The sequence below is a fragment of the Calonectris borealis genome, chromosome 5 (genome assembly GCF_964195595.1).
Source record: "Calonectris borealis chromosome 5, bCalBor7.hap1.2, whole genome shotgun sequence".
In the NCBI taxonomy this organism is placed as follows: Eukaryota; Metazoa; Chordata; class Aves; order Procellariiformes; family Procellariidae; genus Calonectris; species Calonectris borealis.
In genome coordinates this window covers 26,047,791-26,075,238 of record NC_134316.1, presented here as the reverse complement: position 1 = coordinate 26,075,238, position 27,448 = coordinate 26,047,791, and the positions used below count along the sequence as shown (strand labels likewise).

The window sequence follows — 27,448 nt, the reverse complement described above, 5'->3', positions numbered from 1 at the left end:
AATATTAGCATTTTTCAAATCTGTTTAGCGAAGACAGCCCCTGGGCACTGGTTCAGGTCCTTGTGTTAGTGGGCTGTTTGCAAAGCACTAAACTAACTTACAGCCAAAACCCGTCAGCTTCTTCCTGGAGCTCAGGAGGGCAAAACTTGTCTTAGTTGACAAACTAAGTCTGGTCTAAAAACATAATACTTTTGCATTTCTTTCATCCCAAAGTACTTATGACATGTCAGTCAGAGCACAAGCTTCAGACAGTGTTTTGGCCACTCCAGGCTGCAGGCAGGGAAAGGAACAGTTTTCTTCAAGCCCCACAAAAATACTACATAGGCAACAGCAAACCGAGGTGACTTGTTCAAAAAGCACCACTTCAGTCACTACAGATGATTGTGATGCACTGAAAGGGCTCCCTGTCGTATCACAGCAGCAGGCAGCAGGCTCAAACAGTCCTGGCTTGGACAACCTCCCTGCGCAGTTATGAACTGCTTCTTGCCCATGGCTGAGTTTACTGGGAAAGTCATTTGTCCAAATGCTTATCTAGCCTTGACTGGTTCACCAGCTCTTGTGGGTTGCAGCACAAGATGGCATGGCTGGAGGCTACTGTCTAGCAGAAGTTTTCCACTCCTGGAAAGATCTGACTATGTCTTTGGGTAAGGAGAAAGTTGCATGGGGAGCCTTTTCTTTGAGGTTGCTTGATCCAACCTGATCTCCACCAGTAAAGCTGTGCCAGCTGTGTGATGTGAGTGGTAGTTTCAGCCCAGCATCCACTAGAGAAAATCCCATGTGCAGAAGCTAAGGATAGGGCTCCTAAACTGGGGAAAGAGGAAATGGATATCAGAGTGGGATGAGGGTCTTCTCGAGGAACTTCTCTGTGCAGTCAGTGGGAAAACACTGGTGACTGACCAGTGTGTGATCCAAGCTGTTACTCTCCCAGGCAAGTGAGGGGTCCCAGGAGAGAGGGAGAGTGCTGGGGGATGTGGGGTTGAGGATGGTCCTGCTGGGTCAGCAGAAATGAACTAAACCAATACACTAGTCAGTGACTGGCCAGGGGACGAAAGGGCTGTATTTGCCCTGTGAGGAGGGTGCCTGAGGCCAAGCAGGTTGCAAGGGCAGGGAGAGAGGGGTGCACAATGCCTGGGGATGCAGTGCTAGGGATATAGCAGTGGGGCAGAGACATGCTGTCATCCTGTAGCCAGTAGGGAAATCACACCAAGGAGTACTGTGTGCCCTGCTTGCCGACCTGCCCACATCACTCTCCGTTCCCTACCCACTCCTATACATGGCAGATGGAGGCACTGCCTTTGTTTTATACTGTGATCCGTGTCCTTTCTCCCAGGTACTGTGATTCTGCAGTACTTCCTGCCTGTTTGTTAATGCTAGACTATTCAGCCCCAATATCTAGTGCGTGTTGTCCACTTCCTTCCCCCTGTTGTGCAACCACAGTCTCATTCTGCAGTCCTATTGCTCTGTTCTGCATGCAGCAGTGCCCCTTGCAGTTCCTACCGAGAGGTTAATAAAGACCTACTGCCTGAGTTACCTTTAGCTTTTATAAACCAAAAAATACAAACAGCATGTAAGCAGCATTCATTACTTTGCACGCCTTCAGCTGCTTATTGGATACACATCCCCCTCCCTCCAGCATCTCTCTCTTTTTTTAATATGTTTTTTTTTAATTTGTTTTGATGAATGAGTGACAACCCTGACACCCGATTCGCTGAGATTAATAGAAACGACACAATATTTACGTCGCGCCGACGAGCAATTATCCTGCCATCTATCTTTGAGATTATCTTTCTGATTGAAAACTACTCATCCGTGTAATCGGAATTATTTGGAATTAGAAGGGAATTTATGGCCCCTCTCACTCTCCCTCCTATTTGCCTCTGTCTCCATCCTTCTTCCTCCTCCTTTAAGAAGGATCCTTTCTTCCCTCGTTCCTTCCATCCTTCCTTCTTTCAGCCTTCAGATGTGGATGGAAATGTGTGCTTCCCAAGGCTTTGCTGTACAAGGATGGTTGTTTGGGGAGATGGGGGAGACTGGGCAAGACTGTGGCCAGGCAGGCACTGGGGACCATGGGGATGCAGTGAGGCTTGGGCAGCAGCTGGGGGATAAAAGGCTCTTCAGAAGAAGCTGGCATGGGAAACGGACACATGCAGTATGTGACAGCGGAGGCTGTGCAGGCAGCACTGCAGTGACAGAATAAGTGTAGGCACCCCACTTATCTCCTCCTTTATTCTGTTTTACAGTTTCTTCCTTACTACTCTGTTTTGAAGATGCCTTTCGCTGGCCTACTGCTTAATAAATGTGTTCCTTGTGCATTCATTTTATCTAAATGCTTATCTGAAAGTATTTTTCCAGTTCACTCTGTGTAGGAGAAGGACCTATGCTTGTGGGCCACTTCTTGCTTGCTGTGAACCTTTCTGTAGCTGCTGCTGGTGTTTCTGCTGCTGGTGTTTCTGCTGCTTTAACAGTCCCTGGAGACAGCCTGCTGTCCTCCAATGTGTGGGAGGGCGTCTGGCAGTCTCACTGCAATACTGGTGTCCCCCACGCAATGTTGTATAGGGCTTATAGGAGATACTCTTGCTTATTTGTCATAGCTTTAAGGAGCTGATAGGTGGTATAGGACCTCTAATTATTTTTTCTCACTGGGAAGAGCTCTGTCTTTTGCATTATTCAGAAGCACCAGTGTTTCTGACACTTTTCTTTATTTGCTTTTCATTCTTTTGCTGGCCTGTGATGCAAAAGAAGCAACTAGTCATGTTGTCTCAGGTCACCTCTAGAGGCAGGAGACACAACTCTCCCTTTTTGGTGATTCCAGGACAGGATAGCAAAACTCACATATACTCCCTCTCTTCTCTAGAAGCCCATCTCTTAACACAGTCCTCAGTGAAGCATTTCCTGCCTTTCCCTTCTCCTTTGTGAAGACAGGAGTGGGACTGTCTTACTACATATAGAAAATATCTGTGCTGTAGATCAGTCAGCACTGAGAACTACTCCTCCTCTGTAGATACGCTTCCAAAACAGCGCTTGATTTTTTTTACAAGTGATTGTGGCAGAAACAGAGACAGTGAAGTGGATGTCAGGGGATGTCAAGCAGCAGAGACATTTTAAATGGATCTAGTAGCATCTGTGTCCTTGGAGAACCACAGCGTGGAAAGGACCTTGGCTCATGTGAATCCTGCTGGAGAAGAGAGAAGGGAAGCAATGTAGGTTTATGAGCAAGTGCCATGTGCTGGAAGAGAGACACAGGCTGAGTGCTGAAGGAATTCATCCTGAACTCAATTGCAAAGATACCAGCTAACATACAAGCCAGGCTGACAAAGATGTTTGATACAGAGAGCACTGTAAACAGTTAATGACACAAGGATTTGGAAAAGGAAATGTGCTTTGAGGTACAATTGCTCTGTCAGCTCGAGAGATCTAGGCCCAGATGGGAATCCCAGATCCTTCCGCCCAGAAATACCCAATGTTGTTATTAATTAGTATGGAAATATTTTCCTTTCTTTAGAGAGGGCTGTTGAATTGCCAGTGGGATACTGGGGGGGATGGGTGTGTGTGTGTGGGGGGGTAGGCTATCAAGGAACTATTAATTAGGTTACTTCCCACTGCTGTTGACATGCTGGGGAAGGGGGTTGTTTATGGGCCAAAACAAAAAGGAAAGGGAAATGGAAAGATTGGAAATGAGAATGGAAAGCATGAGGAAAAAAAGCAGTTGGGTAGGACAAAGCACACAGTCTGAAAGAAGAGGTACGTGTAAAAAGACATTCCTAAGATTCCTGAAGCAGAAGTCGGGAAGAACGAGAAACCAGGATATGGTTAGAACCAAAGGGGAAACTCCTTTGAGACAGCAGAAGCGTGGGTTGGACACAGCCACACACGGACTGACTGATCCTCTCCTGCCTTGTCACTGGTTTTGTTGTTCATACTTCCACAAACTTGGCACCAAAGCCTCCTCATGTCAAAGTAGTGATATTTTATGCCAATTGTCACTATGAAACAGGAGAGAATTTGGATGAGAAACTTCTTCAGTTGTAGGTTACCTTCCTTTGCTGGCTGGGTCTCTTATCCCCTTCCTTCGGAATGGGATCTTTATCAGCTTTGATGAATAATCATAAAAATACTAACTGGAATTTTTGCTTGGCTTCCTACATAATACTTCATCCACTTACTTCTTTTATCAAGGTCTCCTTGTGGTCTCTAGCTCTGTACTTCTGGTCATAGCATGTACAGCCCTGGGAGAGCTCAGACACAAAAACCAGCATAAAGTGGTAGTGTAGCCCTGTGTCTAAGCAGTAGGTGCTACATTTACAGTTCTGAGAGAGTGCCAGAACAAGAAAGAGACAAGGAATGTGTGTGGCAGTATGAGTTAGAATAAGCGAAGGATCTATTCACAGAGGGGAAAGAAAAATGAGCAAGTGGGTTACCTAAAAATATCAGTGCAGGCTCCGGGCTTCCTTGCAGAGGGAAGGAATCGGTGCAGTTGTGATTATTCAGAGAAAATGCTTTGGGTTTGTGAAGAAGGAAGAGTGGAGTGATAAGACAAAGACATAGCATTGATACCTCGTATGGGACCAACACAATCCAGACCTATTTATCCTGAGATCTGACTCTAGAGAACATAGCAGTCTGCTGCATTCTCTTCCAAGAAACCTGTCTAGTAGGAAGTTGGATTCTGAGCATGCAGAGGACCTACCCAGCCTCCTTGGAATAATACAGCACAGAAGGAAAAAAGCTATCCACGTTGCAGCCTGCCAACATCACTTCAAATCCTCAAGTTCCTTAAGAGATCCAGAGTGAACAGAGGTGGTTTGAAACAGAGAAACTGGTAAAAAGAGGGACTAAATCTAGAAGGATAACTTGGCGCTAGATTCCAGGGGTTTGTGCACGACAGTGACAATTTATCAGCATGTGAAAGATCGCTGTTAGCCCGTGCACATCTGCTGGGGGCCAAGGAAACTGTTGTCCCTAAATCTGCCACCAATCATAGAATCCAGGAGCCCTTGCCTGCCCTCTTCCTACGCTACATGTAAGGCAGAGCAGGTGGATACGCTCATCAGCAAGGAGAGGTATGGCAGCACAGGAAGAGTGAAGCAGCATGAAGCTGAGCACTGCACAGGTGAGGGCTCCTGATTCCACATCCAGCTCTTTTTAGTTTAAAAGTGGGGTGGGGTTTTTTGTTTGGTTGGTTTTTTTGGTTGGTTTTGTGTTGTTTTGGTTTGTTTTTTTTAAAGAAAATGAAATACAGATTATATTGCAACATTGTGTTCCTTAGAAAAATGCCTTGTCAGTTTAACTCGGATTTATTGTAAGGCCTGCTTTTCTAAGGGAATACTGCATATGTGATTGCACTGGGTGAGTTTGTGTAACTTTTGAACTTGTTATCTAATTTCAAACACATTTTGCACCCAGTCAGAAGTCTGAAAGGTATTAAGTTCATGCAAGTTTCATGAAATAGGTGACAGGTAGAGGAGGAAGACCTTATTTTATCCCTTAGGGAAAGACTGCAGAATGAGCTCACTCTTATTAAAGTCCAGGAAATCCACATGGGACAGGGACTGTCCAAATGCCCCAATTACAGAAGAGTTCAGCTGAGGCTCACTTCTTACTGTGTGTGCATCAGAGGATCCATTGGTTGGTCAGTGTCTCTCGTAGATTCTCTAGTGACTAGTAAGGCACGAGCTTCCTTCTTTCTGGACATTCATAATGCTGCTAATGCATGTGGATTCCCTGGAATTTAATAAGAGGTGAGTAATATTGCAGCCTCAGTGTAATACAGTTAAAAAGCCAGTCAAACACAACAGAGAAAGCTATTGGAAACAAGGCGTCTTTGTTTCAGGTACTTGAGAAGGCAACGCACACCCAAAATCCTCAGTAGAAGATTCGTTCTGGAGGTAAGTTGAGGTGCAGATGTGAAATTGCTGGTGCCTGTACTGACTGTATCTTCTGCCCTCTAGCTTATGCGTGCCCCAGTTTTCATTGCATTAGTCTCAGACAGTTTGAGTACTGGTTTCACTGTGATTTTGGATCCCAGTATAGTTAAACTGGTACAGTTCTGGCATGAATATTACTTTGGTATGACATACTTAGTTCAGCATAGATTCTTTGGAGATGTAAGCTAGACTAACATAAATGTGGTTATTGTTATATAACTTTATTCCATGCAATATTCTTTTAAAATCATTCCTGTGAAGTGGGATAGTTACATTTATACAAAAATGATGTGGACCAGGCCTCAAATTACAAAGTATTTGCAGTAGAGACCATATTTGCATATTTACATATGCGTGGTGTTTAGTGTCAAAGGGCCCAGGTTCTGAATGCTCCTTGTAATAATAATAATAACAATAACATAAAAGGGTTACAAGTCTGGCTGGGGAGTCAGCACAGTGTGTCTGTAATTAGTTGTAGTAAAAATTATCATTTATGAGGCATCTGGAAACACAAACTAACTCTCAGAGGTGAACAGTAACTATGTAGTCATCTCTGACATGGCACAGCCTTAATGACATTTTTGTCAGGGAACTTCCTTACTTTTTGCTTGCTCTGAACCACGAAATAAAGGTAATAGCTGAATGGGTTTTGTGTGCAATCTTGCCATTACGTGGACCACTGAGGCTCTCCATCTTCATGACTCACTTAACAATGTTTGCAAGGGAAACAGGTAACATTTCGCAAGCATAATGTAGCAATGCAGAAGCAGTTTCTCTGCACAGATTCACACATTCTGAAGAAGGAGGTGAAACAAGAATTTGCATTTATGGAGAACCTGGCTGAAGAAATCACTTTTGAAGGAGGGAATCAATGAGCAGTTTAGGGCAGGGGGCTGCTTCCTGATATTGTGGCTTTCAGTGTCAAATCTTGTTTGCTTGTTTGCTTTTGGGTTAAAGTTTTCTGGAGTAAGTAACATTTTCTCCAAATTACTGCCACCACTTAGAACAATAGTAGTTAACATAGAAGACTTCCAAATAATTTCTCCAAAACTCAGCTTTTGGTTAAATTTCATAAAAGAACGACTGAGCTTTAGGAAAGTGTTTTCTTGGGGAATTTGCTGATACAGCCAAGAAATATGAAATGCCCTATGGTTACGACCAGCAGTCCACCTGCCTCCAAATTAGAGCCTTGCTTTCTGCCTGAATGAGAGCTAGTGACCGGTAAGAAAGTGAAGAATAAAATAACTTTTTTTAAACATAAGCTGTTTTCTTTGGAAACTTAAGAAGGAGACATGAAAAGGTTTCCACAGGCTACACATTTTCTAACATCCTGTTTCTACAAATTTAAAAATGTGAATTGTGTCATCTGAAAATGTGGCAAAAAGAAACTTCTCTGGAAGAATGACGCAGATGTAGCACAACAACTCTGGAGAACAGGCTTCCCAAAGAGCAGAAGGCAGTCTGTCCTGCAAGTTTCCATGGGATTTCACCAGGTGAATGAATCCCAGGATCTCATGGAAAGGCACATGATGTATTCAAGAGAGAGAGGTTCTGTTCTTGTCTGTGCTACTTAAGGTGTATTTACAAGGCAGAGGAGAGCACCACGCAGTGATAACTCAGCTTAGATACAGTCTCATGGTGCTCTCCATTTGAATTAATATAGCCTGGTTCTCATCTGGATATAAAGTCCATATGAACAAGGCTATCTTTCCGTCAAAATCCAAAACGGCTCATTCAGAGCATGCTGAAATAGCCCTTACAGCTCTGTTTTGCTAACGTACCCTTATTTGCTGCGTCACATAAAAATGAGGCTGCTTCTCCTGGAGTTTCTGTTACCTGTCTGTGAAGTGTTCTGATGCCGCTGCCCTGCCTTGCAAAGATGCAGAGGGCTGAATCCACCACTTCTTGCACAGAGCTTAATGTTGCACAGAGGTGCTAAAGAAAGGTTGTGATTTCATGATGGGTTGTTTCTTTTTTTTCCCAAGCTTGTGAGCACGGGAGAGCTGCGTGGTACGTGGCGTGTCAGGCAAGAAGCTACTGTGATTGCTTTAGATCTTCCTCTCTGTGCTCAGCGGGGAGTCGCAGCCAGGCCATGTGTGAGCGAGTGTGTGTGAGGCCATGCCCGTGACACATTCCTTGAGGGAGGGGACTGGCGAGGAGCTGGGCCTCACCTCCCAGCAGCAGAGGGCCCTAGGCAGACGCGATGGAAGGGACTGGTTATTCCAGGCGAGGACAGGTCCAGGTGTGGCAAGAGCACAGACTAAAGCGGCAGCAAGGGACTGAGCAACCAAATGTCTGCATCTGAAACACGGACTCGACAGAAACCTTCCTCAAGCAGCTGTTTCCAAGGGGCTTTGGGTAAATCCACTTGAGGTTAAGAATTTGACAATTTTTTTTTTCGCCTTCTCACTGTTAAGCCTCAGTGAATGCGACATCGTTTTACAGGGGGTAGCTGGGGGCTGGGGAGGAGGAGGGGAGGACGGAGGACAATATAGCTTGCTATAGACTGTGCTATACCTGAGCTCCCGCTCAGGTTCCAGCGGCTTTGAATATCTGTGGTGAACTGCGGAGCATCTTTGTGCCCAGAAGCGGCCCATAGCTCTTCCGGGAGCGTGGGGAGCAGGCACTGCGTGCTCCCCGGCACGGTCTTAGGGGCCTTGCAAGGGGGGACGCTCTCTGTGGCACATGCCAACACTGTCAGTAGGGAAACTGTTGGGTTTTTGGTTCCCTCTCAGCCTGGCGGGCTGTTGGCTGGCAGCATGTAGCTCCGGCTGGCTGAGGGGCAGTTGTGGTGTGCTTGCCTGAGCACCGGCCACATTATCCTGGCACTCCCTGGCACTGCCACCTCTCTTCTGGGACTGTTTGTGTGGCCCTTCCTTCACGTCCTCTCAGTGCAAAGCATCCTCAGACCAAATCCTGAGTGACTGAAACAAGCAGTAAACCTCAGCAGCAGCACAGTCGGCTTCTGCAGCTTGTCCCAAGTGCTGCAGCCTTGCTTCTTCGTCTGGGATGAGCTCAGTGCTAGGGCGCTAAGTTTCTGACTGCCTGGGGAGCAGAGGAAGGGAACACTAAATCCTTTTGCGAAATCCCTCTTTCTTGTAAATATGGGTAGCTACATTTAAAGAAATGCCCTTTTTCTGCCCTTTTTCCCTTCCTTCTCTCCACGCTCTTGGAGAGGAAATGCTCTGAGTTTTGAGGTGCTCCAGACTGCAGGGCATGAAGGGTCTGAATCAGGAGAGCTTTCAGAGGTGACTGGTAGCACTGAGATGAAGAAGGACTTGAGGCGATGGGGTGAGGCGGCCGAGCAGACTGCAGCAGAATCACAGTGAAGAGGGAGAAACCACCTGACTTATTGCTAAGATGAAGCTGAGCCAAAGTTCAGCAGAACTTGCTATGGTTAGCCTGAAGAAAGAGAGGCAAGGGAGGGGGGGATTTTACCTGGGTCTGTGCCTGTTCAACACATTACAAGGGCTTACAGCTCTCTGCCAAGGGCCTGGCAGGCACAGAGTGGGCTCAGAAGTGATTTTAGATGGCACAGAGCTGAGAGGCATTAGCTGGAAACGCAGATCCCAGTTCCCCTTGGGGTGCAAGTGAACCTTGCCATAGCTTTATGTGCTGGAGAGGCTTCTGTGAGGGGAATGTTTAACCTGCCATTTCATGTTTGATTTATCCACAGTGAGGGAGCGATATTATGGTGGCAGAACTTCACTGCCAGCGAGGGAATTGAGGCAGGCATCTGCATACACATTGCCGTGTCTGTGAAAGTCATGTGTGCCCTCAAGTGCCTCCCAAATCAGGTGGTTTAATTCCCTCATCAGTCAGGAGTTGTAGGTAGGGTTCTGGTGTGATCTGTGTGGGAGAATAGTCTCTCCCACAGTAACAAGACAGTTTCCAGTACTGTTCAGGGTTATTTTTGGTGTCCTGTCTCCTCCTACCCATCCCTGTGGCGTATCCGCCTGACACAGGAGCCCTGGCGGCCTCAGCCGGAGATCACCTGGCTGGGAGCGCTTGCTTGCCCGAATCTTGGGTGCAGAGGGAGAGCTACTGAACGAAGCAGATTTTTTTTATCTGTTGTGAGATACTGTGGTGGGCTGACCTTGGCCAGCTGCGAACTGCAGTTTCTCCAGGAAATATCCACCTGCTCCACCGTGGTTTCTGCAGGGGCTGCAGGGGACTGTCTGCTCCGGCACCTGGAGCGGCTCCTCCCCTCCTTCTGCTCTGACCTGGGTGTCTGTGGGGCCGTTTCTCACTCCTCACTGCCTGTGCAGCATTTTCAGTCCTTTCTTAAACGTGTTTTCCCCCAGGCGCCACCATCTTGGCTGAGGGGCTCAGCTGTGCCCTGCAGTGGGTCCAGTGGAACCGGCTGTGTCCGGCACAGCGCAGCCCCGGCCTCTCCTCACAGAGGCCATCCTGCAGCCACCCCGTGGCCACCACCTCACCACAGACACCTGATGTGGATATGCTGATGGTATTTTGATGAGGATGGAAGCTGTGCCTTCTCCTTCAGACCAGTGAGAGTCCCAACCTCAGGGCAGGGGTAAGGGCTCCCACAATTAACTTGAGTGGGAGATGAGGCAGGACAGGAGATCAGTGGTGTTGCTTTGGAGGGGGCTCACGAGGGACCCATTGCAGAATTTCTCTTTACTTATTTCCTTGCTTTAGAGGCTGAGGAACTTGTGTGGCACCTTGCTTTCCTCTGAGAGCTTCCCTGGGTTGTGCTGACCTGCAGGCATGTCCTCATGGGGATGGAGGCAGGTGAGCAGCCCTGAAACCCCTCAGCTTGCATGCAAAGGGCTTCTCCTGGAAAGGCTTATTCCTTGTCTGGGTGTCTGCAGCCAGGAACATCCCCTTCCTTTGAGGAACTTCATTCAGTTATTTGCCTTCATTTTTATTTTTTAAAAATATCTTTTGAGCAAGATACACAATCAAAGAGTATGGAGCCTCTCCTTGGAGAGGAGAAGAGGGAGTGGTAATAATCCCCCTGACACATGCATTTGGAAAATGGTGATGATTTTTCTGGGGAGCTGAGCTAACAGTCTGGCTGTAAGGAGTTTAGATCTGGAGCCAGACATCATGGTTAGGACCGTTTGTGGTTATAATGTAGTTGTTTGGGTTTTCTAGAAGTTGTCTGAAGGAATCTGAATTAAAAACAAAACAAAAACAAAAACCCAAGGGGAACCTGTTTCTGGCAATCCTGGTCCCTATTTGATCTGGCACCAGAACTGGTTTAAATCTCACTTTGTCCTCCTTCTCCTGCTATCAAAATTGCTATGAGCTTTATTATGACATTTACCATGCTTCCTCTCCCTCCCCACCATAGCCAAGGTCACTGAGAACATGAAACAGTATCTCTTGCCTGAAGCCGACCTTAGCAGGCTGCAGGGCTGCTTTGAGATTTGTCTGAGTGCACAGCTAATGCCCTGCCAGCACAGGTGTGGACTTGCTGGTGCTAAACAAGGTCCTAAACAAGTGGTACAACAACAGCGATGAGTTTCTGCAAAGCATCCGCAAGAAGTTGAAAGTGCGAAAGGTGCCTGCCCCAAATGGTGGAATTGACAGCCCAACGTGGGTGAAACGCGTTGCAGCGTGCGATTGGAAGAAGATGATGGTGGTTTGCAGAGAGAGAATATCATGGTTACACAATTTAGGCAGGAGTACATCCAAGAAGTCTTATTCTGTTTTTTGCTTTTTGCTGGGTGTAAACACAGAAGCCCTTTTAGGCAAAGGCTCTGCAGTAGAAGCGGAAGTTTAGGAGGGATCTAAATGAGGTAAGGGTAGAAGGGACTGTGTTATCATACTGTACGTGATAGACTGGCAAAAGTTGCTTGTTTAAATGTAATGCAGCATATGATTGTCCTAGTGCTTGCAGGCTTTAGTTAAACCCTTACATATTTTATTTCTGTGTGTACGTGTAGAATTGAATGCTCTCTCTGGATAGTCTCTGAACACACTCTGGTATGTGTTTTGTTGCTCAGGCCAAGCTATTTTTCATTAGTGCATTGTTATTACTGGTGGACTCAGAAAAGCAAGGGAGAGTAGCATTCTTCTGTGCTTGCTCTTGTTCTTGTTAAAGCCAATGGCATAACCTCTGCTGAGCAGCCACCGATGGTGCCTCTCCACAGCCTAACTCTGCAAATAGCTATGCCAGGTGAAGACTTTTCTCTGCCAGCAGCTCTGAAAATGGAAGAATAGATTTGGGTGCTGCCTAATCCAGGAAAGTTCCTTAGTCCTAACCTGACGTGCTTTGCTTGAAGCTGTTTAGAAAGTTTTTGCAGGTTCTGTTCCGCCAAAGAGCTTTTGGAGTCCTAATCTCAACTGGCAGGCAGCTGGAGGGTGGTAACATCTTTAGCTGGAATGGCTAAATCTGCTAGGGACTTCTGATAAAATCTTAGTCATTTTCACATTTCTGAAAAATAATAAAATATGTAGGAACTAAAGAAGGAGCAAAGTTTACAAGTGTATTAACCGAGCAGTGTGACTTTCCCTGGTGATGACAGAGACTTGACATGGCAGCATGGCATGCACCATTCTGGAGGGTATGTGAAAGAACTGGATGCAGACTTTGGGTTCAGCATGTGCCAAAATATATCCTGCTATGGATATTGGTTGCACAGAAAAATAACGTTGAAGTAATATGAAGTTTGCAGCATTAAAATCAAATAAGGAAATAATATCAGCATTTCCCTCTTGAGCATTTGCTCTTTTTCTGAGTACATGCTTTGTATCAAAATGCATAGTATATTTAACTACCCGTCAAATCAGATCTAAGAGTCATACTATGTGTGCTAAGCATCCAGAAGAGCATTGCTACTCAAACTTTTCCTTATCCTGTTATTTTCACAGTCTTGGAAGAGGGTTTCTTTGATGTTAATTTCCTTTATGTGAAAAGAGTTATCATTTGATAGTATCTTTTTTGGTCTTGAAGTATTCCCTGTTTGAAATCTGTGCAATTTACACCTCACTAAATCCAGCAGGGCACTAACGCAGCTGACCTGGAATTTTGGGTTTGTGATGCTCTTTCAAATTAGCGTCATTCTGCCGAAGAAACTGTTTGTTATGTGTTACAATTATTATTCTTAGTTTGTGGCTAGCCTTGGAAACTGCACAGCTGACTTTCAGTTTATCTTTTATAACTTATATTCATACCTGCACTTCCTGATATAAAAGCAGCAGTGGTTCTGAGCTCTAAACTTATGACACATAAATCAGATGTGCACAGAGGCATTCTGAGGCTCACAGGAGAAGGGACAAAGATTATCTGTGTGGTTTAACGTGCAGGTGGGGGGAATTGGAAGATTCCATTGATTGGACCAGTATTTTCAAGCTTCAGCTGGTTTTGCTGTGTCCCTATCTAAAAAGGGTAGCTGTGAATTTTTGTTTGTTTTTGTCATTAGAAGGGAAGTATATTTTGGATTCTTCTATAATAGCTTGTAGGCAGCTGAGCAAATTCTGCCCAGATTTATATGTGCAAAGCTCAAACTCTTTGTGTTTGAAGAAAATTAAGCACTGAAATTCTACCTCCGCTGTAGACTTCAGAATCTGAGACTGAAATACAGGCTTATGATGGAAGTGGCCCTAGCAAGAAGCATTTAAAAAAATACCTTCCCAAACAACAAGTCGAAAAGACAGTAAAGCTGCACTTGCACTTTACAATGCCTTCTACTCGGGTGCCTCAAGGAAAGAGTTGAGCCTTTATACAGTCTACAAGTCACTGACGTTGATCTTTTTTGTTTGGTTGGGTTTTTTTTAATGTATCTGAGGGTGCTTTTGAAATCTTCTGGCTTTCTTTTTGCAGTGTTTTGAAGCGGGCATTCAGTCTCATGGCCTCTACTGTTGGATTCTTTCCCTGCCTCACCCTGAGTCTGGAGGCTGGAATTAAGAGGTGTTTGTGCACAGGGATGCTAGCAGTGGGGGTAGGGGACTTGTGTTTGAAGTTTTACCTAAAGCAGATCTTCTCTGGATTGCTGGGTACCCCAGTGAGGAGCAACTAAGGTCTTACATCCTGCTGTCTAAACGCAGAGAGGAAGAATGGAGGAATGCTGACTCCATTCAAGGTTCATCCATACTAGCTAACTGTGGCATGCTGGCAAGTCCTTATCCCTTCATCCTTCAGACAGAAAGTGGAAGGATGAGGGACTAATGTATGCCCAGGTCTTGCTCCGCTGTGGATATGGGATGCCAATGATAAGCACTGGACCTGGACCTGAGAACTGAATAGAGCTTCCCAGCTACCTGATTGAGATGTGCCCAAAGTGTCCTCATGATTTAGACTACATCGTGGGGTTTCCCTGGGCTTCAGTTTGGCCCATGGCAATGTAATGGGGCAGGGATGATGTGATACAACACAAGGCTTGACAGAGTAGTATCTGAAGAACTTCAGATGTCAGCAATATAGAATGGCAAAGAACAGTCTGACGGTGGTAACATGTTCAGGATCTCTGTGACTATGCCTTTGTTAAAGCTGAATTTTTCAAAAGTGACTGTTGGATTTAGGTGCCCCTGTTTTGGGACCTTGATCTGCCGTGCCTCAGCCTGATTATTCTGTGTACTGAGCTTCTAAAATTCCTTCTGATGGCAATGGGAAGTGTAAAATGTTTTACAGCTCTCAATATTAAAGCCCAAAACATCTTGTACTAGCCAGCCCAAATGAGAAGGCAGAAATTCAAAATTGTCTTAGTTTGGTCAGGTAATTTTTTATCTGAGATCTGATTCATCTAGGTGAAGGTGAGGGACCAGAATGTGGCAGGGAATTGAGCATGTGTTTCCACACTGGAGCTCAGCCTGTCAGATACTTTTCTTTTTTCCCCTCTTCATTTGTAAGTCTTCATCTGTAGATATCAAAGTGCTTTAAAGTGCAGTGTTAAGTATTGTTATCTCTCTTTTTTAAAGCTGGAGGATATGCAGCAGTGGTAAAGTGACAAGGCAGACTTCACTCAGGCCAGTAGCTCAACTGAGGAAAATGTCTAAATGTCATGAGTCTTTGCGCAGTGTTTCATCAGGCCCCTGTCCTGCGAGAAGGGCATTTTTTTGAAAAACTTGTTGACTAAATCCTACCAGCTTAGACATAAAGCATATTGACAAGAGGTGAATTATGCATGCAGCAGGATTTGGCCCAAAAAGAGGAAATTACTTTATCTTCCCTCATAATCAATAGCTGCAGTTGAACTGAGACCTTGGCTATGATGTGGTGGGTCCTTGCCTTGCTTTAGGATAGCTGCTCCTGTTGAACTAACTTTCTTTACTCCAGCAAGAGCAGCAGCTGCAGTGCAGTGTAGACATGCCTAAACTAGCTGAAATAGTTCAGGTACTCTTAGCCACTGAGCCAAAGAACCATGGAGTTCAGCATGGGCTTGGTGCCTGAGGATTTTATCCTGCTATTTATGAGTTCAGCATTTCTTTACCATCTCAGCCCAAGCAAGCCTAGCAATATGTTGAAAAGAAGGCTGGTGAATCTGGTACTCTGTCTGCACTAGTACTTTTGCCTGCAGAGCTGAGCATGGTGCTAGGGATGATTGTAGGAGATACTGCCAAACGTAGCAGTGTAGTGAAAGCTGATTTGCCTTTCTCTGCCTACTGTTCTCCTCTTCTTCCCCACCCTTACCCTGGCATTCATCAGGAGCTGCTTTGCCTTTGAGTCCATTTGCTATGAAACTGCATAGCCATTAAGGTTCCACCGGAGATCATGAATATATAGGAGTTGGCGAACTCTTGGAGAACCAGCTGCCTCCTGGAAAAGCTTTTGGCCTTGCCTGACTGTGGCTCTAATAGGAGAACCTGTAGAGGTTAGATATGGAAAAATCCAGAACCATTACCCCTACGTCTATTAATGGGGAACAGGGCAGAAGCATTCATGATGCATTCTCTCAAGTCATTGCCCAGATGGTGGGCTCCCAGGTCAGCCTCCACAAAAGAGCTGTGCTGATATCCGTAACTCACCAGTTTTCTCCTGACAGTCAAGGACATGAGCAGGAATGATGGTTCAGGTCCTTGAGAGCTAAGTAACTTCTGCTGAGTCAATAGAGGAGGTACCATCAATGCCCTCAGTTTTGCTTTCAGGAAAAGCCTCATCAAATAGTGTTTGTGGGCAGGGACCCTAAGTAGACTGCCGAGCTGTTAAATTGCTAATCTACCCACTAGCCCTAGTTTATTCTGCAGCAGAAATACAAGCACGTGTGGACCAACCCCCAGAACTCAAGTCTGAACTCCTCTCTGATTCTGTCAGAATCCCCAACTTGTTTTTAAACTGGCATTTATTTTTGTTAAATTGCAAAAGAGTTGGATGCAGTCTGACAGTCGTGTTTTCCCTCTCCTTCTTTGTGCATTGAATCTTGTTCACTAGCTTTACATGCCTCAAGTTGCTGTAATGCTGCTGGGAAAGTAATTGCCTTGCACTTTCTCTTTCTGATGCCCACGGGTGACTGTGGGGGACTCCTCCCTGGGCACAGTGCAGAGTTAAAAGCCCAGCTTTTGCTGCTGTACTTAAGACCTGGTTATTTCTTTTCTTTTCTTTCTTTCTTTCTTTCTTTCTTTTTTTTTTTTTTTTTTTTTTTTGTCAGCTGCCTGTTATATCAATCACAGAGCTGGGATCTATTTATAGGTTGGGACTCGGAGTACTGTGTCCTAGTCACAAAGAGAGGCAGAGACGCAGAGGGGACTGTCGGCTGGTGCAGGCGGAACCAAAAGATATTTAATCAGCAATTAGAAACACCTGAGGGCAAGGGAAATTCTACTCCAGCCTCGAGCTTCATCTCTCAGCCCGCAGCATGTAAGTAGTGAACTTCTACCTTTTATTGCATTTATGGGATTGGTTTTTGTTTTGGTTTTTTTTTATCCAAATGTTGCTCTGCACCAATCCTTTTATCTGGGCTAAAAATTATGGCAGCGTCTCAATATGGTTAAAGATAATAATTTTTTTTTCTATTTTCACACTGTCAAAGGAAGGTCAGCGTGACCCACAAGGAGAGGAGTTGGTTTAGAACTTTGTAGAAATCAGGCGGTTTCACTATTTGAGAGTGGCTTTTTCCTCTGGAAATAAGCAAATGAATGTTTGAGAGGAACAGTTTTGTTTTGGGAATAGAAACGGTCAGGTTTGCTGGCATTCCTAAAAGGTCAATGTATAACGTAACTCTGCTTAAGGGCTTACCAAGGACAGGTGCTATTTATCCCATGCTGGTAAAGGCAAACCTGGAAACTTCAGCAGTCCTGTCTTAAAAGAACCAAGCGACACCCTTTCCTCTATTAAAAAAGACACACACCCCCCCTCAGCTTCACATCAAACCTTCTCTTAGAAGGGAAATGAAATGAAATTTTGTTTTTACTGAATGCATTTACTATTGAGCAGTTGATGTTTCTTTAATTTTAAAAGCCCCAAAGCAACTGAAATCTCTTCAGTGACAAAAGAGGGGTGCAAGTCTTTGCAAAGTCGGCGCAGTGGCAATCAAAGAAGGAACTTACTCTCTCATCGCCAATGAGCTGTTTGCTTTAAAGAGCCAAAATGCAAAACGTTTGACAAATGATATATTTTTTGAGTATTTTTGTTAACAGGAATATGAAGAGAGGGAAGACAATAATTAGTCAGAAATTGTGTTTTATTAATAGCTTTTAGCATAATATTTTTTGTCAAAACACAAAGAGGTTTTTCTTGTTTCATATTTTTGCCTCAGAGGTTTGGGTTGTATCTTTTACAAAATTTACTTTTTATATTTATGTTTAAGTATTGAAAAATTTCCTTGATTTCTTGTATTTGTAATGTCTACCCCCCAAAATGCCAATATTACAATTTTTAATTTTGGTATGTTAAATTTTTTAGTATAAATTTCTCATGAAATATATATTCTAAAAACTTTCTTCCCCCACAATTTACCCTTTTTGAAAGTAACAACAATTAAAATGAAGCTAAACTTAAAATAATTTGGAGGAACAAGTGTCCAATAAAAATAGAATAATAAAACCAGAGCTGTCTCACAGTTAAAATATCAAGTCCTAAGAAATACATGATAGCTGAATTGCTTGGACTGACTGTAGTAAGGTGACAAATAGGCTTGTTCTTCAGTTATTTATTTTCTATTTCTTTAATGTACATTTTGTAATCCTCAAAGTTTTTAACTTCAGTTCTAGGAACAAAAAATACTGACTACAAATTAATTCTTTCTAAGTTTTTAACCATTGATATAAATACTCCATCTTTCAGGTAGAATTCTAGGTATAAGGAAGGCTTTTAGGACAATATGGGTAAACACAGTGAATTTACATACACAAATAATGCCCCAAATGATCATTACAATACACCACTTGCTATGAAGCTCCCCTCCCCCAAATAAAACAAAACTGTCAGCCTGACCATTCTTATCATAGGAAGCTTCATTTTGATTATTAAGGCTTTTTGCTTTACTTAAAAATGAATGTATATAAATTATTTAAGTTCCTTTTCTGTTTGTTTTGGCATGATATTACATTTATTGCTTCTCTGTGACAATGCAACGTTATTCTGTAATAAAGGGAGAGCAGATTTTTCTGAAAGGTATTAAAGAAATAAAATTGCTGACTCTGTAACTAACAAAGAATCTATCATATAGCTGGTCTGAGGTCCCCCTAAAAATTGAAAACCAAGAGACATCTTATCGCTTGAAAAATAAAAACTGAATCTTTTTCTTCCCTACACAAACAGAAATATCAACATGATTACGCTTGGGAATTACTGCAAAAACTCATTTACTATACATTTTTGCAGAAATCCAAGCATTCCCAAAGAAGACCTCCAAGTATAAAGCTAGAAAAGATTTAGTCTTAAGAATTTGTTTGGACTATTCAAGAGTTGTGTTTACATAATTGCTGGACTTCATCCTTCTCTTTCAACCACATGTGGGTCTTTTCCCCTCTTAAACCTGCCATATCTTTTTGTTACTGCATTTGGGAAAAAATAAGCAAGCATCTACTGTCCTGTAGCATACCAATCAATGGTTTATGGGACCACTTTTATTTGGAGGGAGGGAGTGAGTTATCTGTGGTTAGAGGGAAGACTTTGATGCATTATGTGGAAGGAAGTCTTTGTTATTTAGTTTCTGCTTCGCTGATATTTCATGTTTTGTGGACTAAGCACCTATCAACCTCCAAACTGACTTACTCTACACAACGTAGTTTGTCACAGGACTTTCACATGATTTTTTTTCATTCCTTAAAAAACCAAACAACAAACATCTTTTGTTTCATCCTAGTTTATTTGTTTCTTTGACTGCAAAGTAACGATTGACATGCAGATTCTCCTTCATGCCCCTCCTTTCATTGCTAAGTATGACATCTCTTGGGAATTACAAATAAAACCTGTGCCAAATCTGCTGCACAGGTGTCTGGAGTACAGCATGCTCAGGTGTCTCACTGTAAATCCCTGAGAATATGGAGTAAACACCAGCAGGAAAAAAAATACTCTTCTTGAAACAATTCTGTGTTTTTAGGGGCCTTCTGAATAAAACCCCCAAAGCCAGCAGCCAGTTATTAAAGATTGTGTAGCTCTCTCTCTCTCTCTTGCTCTCTCTTACCTCTTTTATCGCTTCACCTGTACATCTGTCCATCCATTTCTCATCTCTCTATTTTTACATTTCATTATGCTATGCTTGCTCTCCCGCTCTCTTCTTTTCCTTTCCTGAAGACACATTTCTATCTGGCACAGAAAATAAACTCAGATTGTGGGTAGTTATGTTAATCTAATTCAATCCTCTGTGGGTTAGGAGTGAAATTCTAATAGTGGAGCTGTTGAGGGCTTTTTTGTTAATGGCTTGGGGATTACATTGAGTTAAAGGCTCATTTCCTAATCAAACAGAGAGGGAGAGAGTGACTCCGAATATTTATGAGTCTCCCAGCGCGAGTTAAACATTGAACTCCAAAAGCAGGATTTCAGTGCTGCAGAAAGAGTTAAAACCCCTCAGGGCTGCTGTGGAGAGGGGGGGGAAAAAAAGGAAACCAGTTAAGCCATCAGCATTTTCAACTGCTGTATAACTTCAGTTTGGTGAGAGAAAATAATCATCTCACAGAGCTAAAATGGAAACAGTAGCGAGATATTTAAAACAAAGTCAAGTGATGCTTCAAAAAGGCTCTTCTTTAGTGGAGCAGGATACACGCAGTGCATGCAGCAGCCTAATAGAAACTCCAAATAAATACTCTTCTAAATGAGAAGGATTGGAGGGTGGGCTGCCTTTTTATTATTAGTGCCTGGAAGACCCAATTTAATTTTTTAATGCATTTTATTTTTGGTTCTACTTAACTCTTGGGTAACTTTTTCTTAAAAAAGAAAAAAAAAGAGAAAGAAGTGTGGATGGGTCAATATCTAAATTGTTCTGTTTCTGTTCTGTAGACTGGTATCTCTTGAGGCATTTTTTCTGTCCTTCAGTTTAGCTGGAGCCTTGCGTCAAATAGTCTAGTTGGAGAACTGGATTTGCTGTCACAGGAATGATTGTCCAAATTAATGCCTGATTGCTTTTGTGATGAGTTCATCATACATGCTTGGGTAGACACTGCTGTTGCTGAAAAAGAGCAGGCCTGCCTGGCTGCAGCAAGCAGAGGACCTCTATGTTTCTAAGGCCTGGTGTGTTGTGAACTAGCCAGCAGTAGGCTTTTTTGCCCCAAGCTTGGACTTAGAAAATCTGTCTGCAGCAGGTGAACTGCACAAAATCAAGACTGTGCTGTGATCCTGCCTCTCTTCTGTAAAGAGGTCCTAAAAAGGAATGGGGATAGAAACCTGCTGTCTTCTGACACATGGCCAAGTCATATCGCTGTGTTCCTCAGTTTCCCTGACTGTAAAATGATACATGGCTGCCACCAAAAGTACTCCAAGATCTAAAGAGAACAATCTTATATAAATCCCAAATGGCTGACTCGCCCATGGCAAAAACTGCAAATCAGTGACACAGGCGCGTAGCTTGAAAACAAGAGGTTTTTGTGCTGGCAACAAGAGTTACCCCACTTTGCTACTTGGGAGGTTTTTTGTTTTGTTTTGTTTTGTTTTAAATACATTTGGTACAAGCCACCACAAAGGTTTTCTGATTTTGGCAAGACAAGCAGATAGAAGGCTAACTTACTTAGTATAACATTCAATGGCGTTGTCCTACATGCTAGGTCTGAATTTGGTCTTGGTGACTCTTGTCGAGGTGAAGCCCCAGGTTTATTACTCAAAAGTGGTAAAATTTGGCAAAAAAAGTAAGTTACTGTTTGGTTCCGGAGCTATGTGTATCGATGGTCATCCTGTATACACCGAACTTGGTGATTTTGCTGACATGTCTATCTGGGTGCAGCACCTTGAGGTGAGAATTGGCACCTTGCCCTAGTTTAAAAATTATTTAAAACTGCGACCTGATGTGAATGCCTGAGGCCCCTTTCTCTTTGTGCTCTGTGCCTGGACCTGCTGAGGAGAGCACCATCAGCTAGAGTGTACTTTATTAAATGCATTTGAAATATATAATAATTTTGTTCTTTCCCTCTAATAACTGCACCCACAGCAGATTACTTTGAGACAGGAGCTTTCTGTGGCTGAGCTGAACACTGTATAGCATTTTTTCCTGCCTTCCTCTCCTTCCCACCCCAGGTTTCCTTTCTGTTTGCCTCAGCCTTTTCCTCTCCTGCACTATTCTGCTGTGGCCATGGCCTAGCAGTTTATACTTAGATTTCTCCTGCTGACCTTTCAGGCTAAATACTCTTCGTTCTCTTCTTTTTGTCCTTTCCAGTGTTGTGGTGCATCCTATGAATGACCTGCTGCTCTTTACCCTGAAGGTGGCTGCATTTCAGTGCAGCTTTGCCTGGCATATATACAGTTTATGAAGAACTGGGGAATTGAAAACTCATTTTCAACTTCTCCACAAGCTACATAGAAAGATACTGTGTTCTTGTTGTCCTCCATGCATGCCACAAGTACTTAAAAAATGATTTTACAGTAGTGTAGGAACTTCAGGGAAGGAAATACTGTGACTCTTTAAACTTTAAAGCACAGAGTTTAGTTGACATGATGACTTGAAAGGAATGCCAGTTTTAAGTCTCAGAACTCTTGAAAGTCTCTAGAAAAAGGACTATGCCTTTAGGAGAAATTACCTTTTCTAATGGGATAAAACTTGCAACTAAATCTTGTTATTTGGATACTGGAAAGCATATGTCCAGCATGTAAGAGAGGGAATAAGTGGCTATTTTTATTCATTAAGGAGTCGCTGCCCTTTCCTTTCCCTCAACCATGTGAGATGTGAATGATCCTGCTCACAAGAGTTTCACGCTGCTCTCAGAATGGATTCTCTTTCTCTTCGTAATTGTGTTTGCTGGATCAGCAGGAAATGTACTCCAGAAGTTCTTGTTTCCCCAGCCTCCCGTGATCACCTCTTTGTAGTAGGCCTGAGCAAGTGACCGGTAGTCGTGTACTAAAACATAGGCATTTCATCGACATCTCTCTAAAGCTCACAGGACCTAGAGGGTGACTTTCTGGGTGAGAAGAGAGGGTACGACTGCCACCAGGCCTGCCAGACAGCTTTCTTTTTGTTTGCTTTGTTCTCCATCCTCAGGCCTTTCTTTTCCCACAGGTCTCCTGGGCTTTTTAAAATTGCAGTTACTCTCATTGGCAGCTCTTTCTACTGCTTCCCTTTAAATAAGAAGTTCTTCCCTCTTGCGTCATGTCCCCATGGCCTAGGACAGGGGATTTCAACCTTTGCCTGTTGGGGATGTGAACTCATGTAGATTAGTGAAGAGCTCATGTGAATATGATTTTCTCAGTTATACTTTTTGGACCCTTAGTCTGTAGAACTGAGAGTATGGCGGCACTCAAGTTATAACCATTGGCTAATGCTGTCTTTGCGTGGGGGAGGACAGCAAGGATTTTGTCAGTGAAACATAGTCTGGGAAGGGATTCCTTGCATCAGCATCCTTTCTAACACTTCGCCCAGAAGTCACTCTGGGAGCCTATCCCAAGTCCCACTACTTTTCAGGTGGAAACTTCTGTGTACAGCTTAAATGTATTCATGGCCAATCTTTATTCCAAGCTGTTTGTTTCACTGTTGTTCTTTAATTCTAGCTCTGACACAGACTCTCTTGTTCAGTCTAAGGTGAGTCCCTTCACTGATGTGATGTGTTTTGCCCATCTTAAATGGGGTTCCTGCTTGCCTGTTCTCCATGATCTATGGAGAATTGCATGATCACTGCAAAATGCTTTGTGTTACTGCAGGCTCCGAGTACAGTCCTGTGTTTGCCTCCAGTAGCCCCTATTCCCTTTTTTACATTGCAAATAATCACACGATTCTTCCATTTTTCCTGAGCTTTCTCCCCATCCCTCTTACTCTCTTTTTGCTATGTAAGATTAAACTTCAGTTTTCTGTGTCTCTAAATAGGCTCTACTCTTGTGACTTTCTGTAATGACTGTCCATGCCATCTACTGCCTATGCAGCCCCCTTCTGTGAGTGTCCGCTGGTGCTCTGGGAGTACCTTATACTCCCTGCACAGAGAAGTAGCGGGGGATAGAGAGCTATGGTTTCTTTGGGACTCTCTACCCTGTACAAAGAAATCAGATGCAAGGATGCCTCCATGCGCTCAAAGGGCAGTATATAGACATGTTATTGCTGTGCTGAAGTAATGGGCCATACCTCTCTGCAACACCATGTTCACCTGGCTACATTACTTCCAGCTCTGTAGTCTCTTCTGGCACATGGGCTCGCGGAATGTGTGTTTAAGGAGGACAGAATTAATGGGGCTGCTGCTATGTTTATGAAGGGTTAAATGATGGGGGATGAGAGCCACAGCTTCTCCTGGGGAATAAGGACTAGCCAGAAGAATTGATTGTCTTGGCTTATTGATCCTTCAGGAAACAGCACTGAAGTGATAATGCTGTTCCTGCCACTTTCAGGCACTTTGTACCAGCAACATTCTCAGTTTACCTAGGATAGTGCAAAGGAAGAGCTGCTCTGTTGCTGACCCATTCCAGAAAAACCCCATGCTAGACATGTGTTGAGTTTACCCCTTGTCTGTCTGCTCCCAGGGAGAGGCGCATGTACAGAGAGGTAGCTCAGCAAGTGTTGTTATTTTATAGTGCTTAATGGAGATTGGCTGCAAATGGTAGTTTGTGAGTTACTATACTGAGTCTTTGCCGGCAACGTCTTGGTCTGTAGCATTCTGTGAAGTCTCAGGCTATCATATCACAGGGTAACCCTCTCTCCCATCCTTTTCTCTCCCTTCCCCTTTCTGGCCAATTGGCAGTCACCCTCCCCACCTCCCGCCCTCCCCAGTCGGTCTTTCTTGTAAGTTGAAACAGGGTGGTTGAGCACTTTTGATCCTGTGAGCCCAATGCTAACTTCTAGCCACCTGTGCGGGCTGATGGGGGGTGGATGATGAAACATCCCACCTGCTTTGCACTGAAGCTCCAAACCTGCCCTGAGAAGTCAGGCATTTCTTTCTGACCTCAGGGTGGCAGAGGGAGAAGCACCTGCTATGGGAGCTGCTGGAAGAGCAGTGCTTTTTGTTTGCTCAGCTACACCACCCTTATAGATGCATGAAACATGTCCAAAGAGCACAGTGTGCAGAATGTCAGCCCTAAGGACCTGTTGGGTGCTTCTGCAACCATGGGCCTGCAAGGGGTGGGGGAGGCATATGTTCCTGCCTGTACCTGGGCTCTCAGTTGTCCTGGTAGCACAGCTGGCTGGGGAAGCCCTCACACTGTTCCCCCTGAGGCACCAGTTGCAATCAGCTGATGAACTGGGCTTGGCTCAAACCCTTAGCTGGACCATTGCCGATAACTACAAGATTTGGACTCTCACCTGTAGAAATAAAAGAGCAGCTTGCTCATTATGCTCCCTATCTCCTTTTCTCTCTGCTTTGTACTTGTACATGCTTTGCACCCTTTCTCTTTCTGGATGTCTTGTGTTTTGAGGAATCTCAGGCAGGTCTCTGCAGCTTCCCATAGCCAGGTCAGAAGGCCAGGAAAGCTTGGGACCATTTGGAGGGTATTGCAAAATCTTGCACAAAGCCAGGAGGGCTAAAAAGCTATTGTGAAATGATTCTTTATTAAGTCAGGCCAGCTTTATATATAGAGATACGCAAATAACTTACAGAGCCATTTAATTACCCTATATATCATTTCTATACTTCATCCTCTTTGATGTTGCCAGTAACTTTATTGCTGTACTTGATGTTTGACTTTACATCTCCACCATGTGAAAGCAAATGATGAGAAAAATAGCAGTTTTGTTTTAAAAGGAGAAAAGTGTCTAGACCACAAGATTTCAGGGAACAACTAAAAAGTAATGACAACTATCTTTTTTTTTTTTTTTAAAAAAAAAGGGGGGGGTGATAAGAATAACCACCAATGTATCATATAGAATATAATTATGTTTATTTTGGGACTTGATCAGTAGTTGAACGTTTGAGGCTCACAATACTGGGTTTAATATAGTATGTAACATTGTGTATTATGTAATGTAAAATTATTATCTACTACTTAATAAATCTCATGCTGTGACTGTTCCACTTCTTTTTAACTAGCTCTCAGACTATGGCTAAAAGTTGTACTGGCAGCTTTGGCTGTTGCTTCCATTTTGCTCTCGCTGTTTGTATCATGATACATTCCCTACTGCTAGGGCTGCTGCATTTAGTCATATCTTTTATCTGAAAGAGCTTCCATTCTGATTCAAGACAAGAGACTACCAGGGGGTAGAGTCAATCACGAAGTCTGTGGCTAGAAGAAAGATGAAGGTAACCAAGATAGGAATTTGTGGTAATGTATTGCTCAAGTGTGGCTTGTTTGGAGTACAGGTGGCTTTACTTGCTGTGCACTTAACTAAAAGGTAACAAAAAAAGAGCATAAGCCTTTATTTTCTTGTGTAAAACCTGCCTAATTCTTTGCTTTGCAAAATTAGCACCTCCACTTTCTTAGCTAAGAAGAGAGCTCTGCTACATGTTCTTGGTATCTTTATACTTGCATGCGTGGTTACTCCCTTTTTTCAATGCTGTAGTCATGCTTTTCTCCTAAAAAAAAAAAAGTGCTTTAAATAAACCAAAGGAAGTATTTTTTCACATAATACTAAATTAAACTGTGGGATTTATTGGCCTCTGCCTCCTTCAGTGGCGAAGTTATGGATGGATTCAAAAAGATATCAAGGAATTTATGGAACATGTGGACTCATCAGTGGCAAGTACACATTGTGGTCTAGAGAGAACAGCCTAAGCCACAGGCTGCCAAGATACTGATTGTGAGGTCTGCAAAGATGCGGCAAGGTGAAGAGCAGGGAAAACATTCTCCTTTCTTATAGTCTTTCCCTGAGCACATGTTAGTGGTTGATATCAAGATAGAATATGGAACTAGGTGACTTCTTAGCTTGACCTGGCATAGCTGTCCTCACAGCTTCTCTTGCAACTGGAACTGGCGTTGTCACTCTCTGCAGATAGCTGAATTACTTGTTTACACGGTACTCTGTTACAGACATGCAGCATCTGTATTTTGGGGTACCTGATCTTCCTTACCCTGAATGTTTTTCTACTGTTTTAGGCGGTGTTTCTAAAGCTGTGAAAGTCCCTAGGGTAGATAAGCTATGCCACTGTGAAGGTAGCAGCGAAGACAAGAACGTAGCCAGAGAGGGAAGCTGAGCTAAGCAGAAATGATGCTTCCTGAATTTATCCTTTCTGATTGGTACTGCGTTCCTTCCCAGTGACTGGGTGGCTCTTGCGGTGGAATTTGCAGGGCAGAAGTAGGCCCAAAGGGAAAGAGGCAATGGGTTAGAGGATGCTTTCAAGTATTTATGTTTAAGACCACATTATGCAGCTGTGAGTTTGTTTCAATGTATAACATCCTCTGCTCTGCAGTGCATAGGTCTGCAGAAGGTTTAGTCACCTGATGGGTTTTGGTTTGGTGGTGTGTTGAGTCAGAGGAGCATTGCATTGCTGTATCACCAGTTGGTGAAGGTTTCTTGAAGTAAATGGGCACTACATTATAATACCCAGCAGGGCCTTTGCCATGCTGATACTTGTTCCTTGTAACTTTGACAATGGCTTCTGGCTTCATCTTTCCCACCTGTGAATAAGGGGGGGGTCACGTGCCTGCAGTACCTTCCTTCTGCAGTGGAGCATCTGGGAACACCTTCCCAGGTTTTACCTGACGAGGAGGCATTTGGACAAGAACCAGACATTTTGCTTTTAAGATGAGAGTCCAGTGTGAGAAAGAGGAAGGACCACAAACATTTGTGCACTCAGTGGTTATATGGAGCAGCCTGCTTCTTGTACGACACCTACCCTGTGAGCTCAGAGTACTGAAAAAGTGACCTGTTATCTGTTGAAAACTGTAGCTTGGTGTTTTGGCTTTTTTTCCCCCAGGATTTCATGGGCCTTCCCCAATGCAGCCATCTGTAAACTTGTAGTTGTAAACCTGTGTAAACTTGGAAGCTGTCTCATGTAGTTTTGCTGCTTAATGTATGTCTTCAGTAAAACATGAGTGCCTTGGGGCTTCTGCGCAAATTTACTTTCATGGCCCAGAATTCACCTCTGTAGTGAGAGGACAGCTCTGCATTACCTTTTGGGAG

At 43.8% G+C, this 27,448-nt stretch overlaps 1 long non-coding RNA gene across 1 annotated transcript; it reads left to right on the top strand.

The window, feature by feature from the left end:
- The first annotated feature begins 924 nt into the window (after window positions 1-924).
- LOC142082848 (uncharacterized) lies at window positions 925-18,254 on the top strand. The gene is made up of 3 exons (XR_012673858.1): window positions 925-5,110; window positions 5,831-5,885; window positions 16,522-18,254. It is a non-coding gene; the product is annotated as an uncharacterized LOC142082848 (long non-coding RNA).
- The last annotated feature ends 9,194 nt before the right edge of the window (window positions 18,255-27,448 follow it).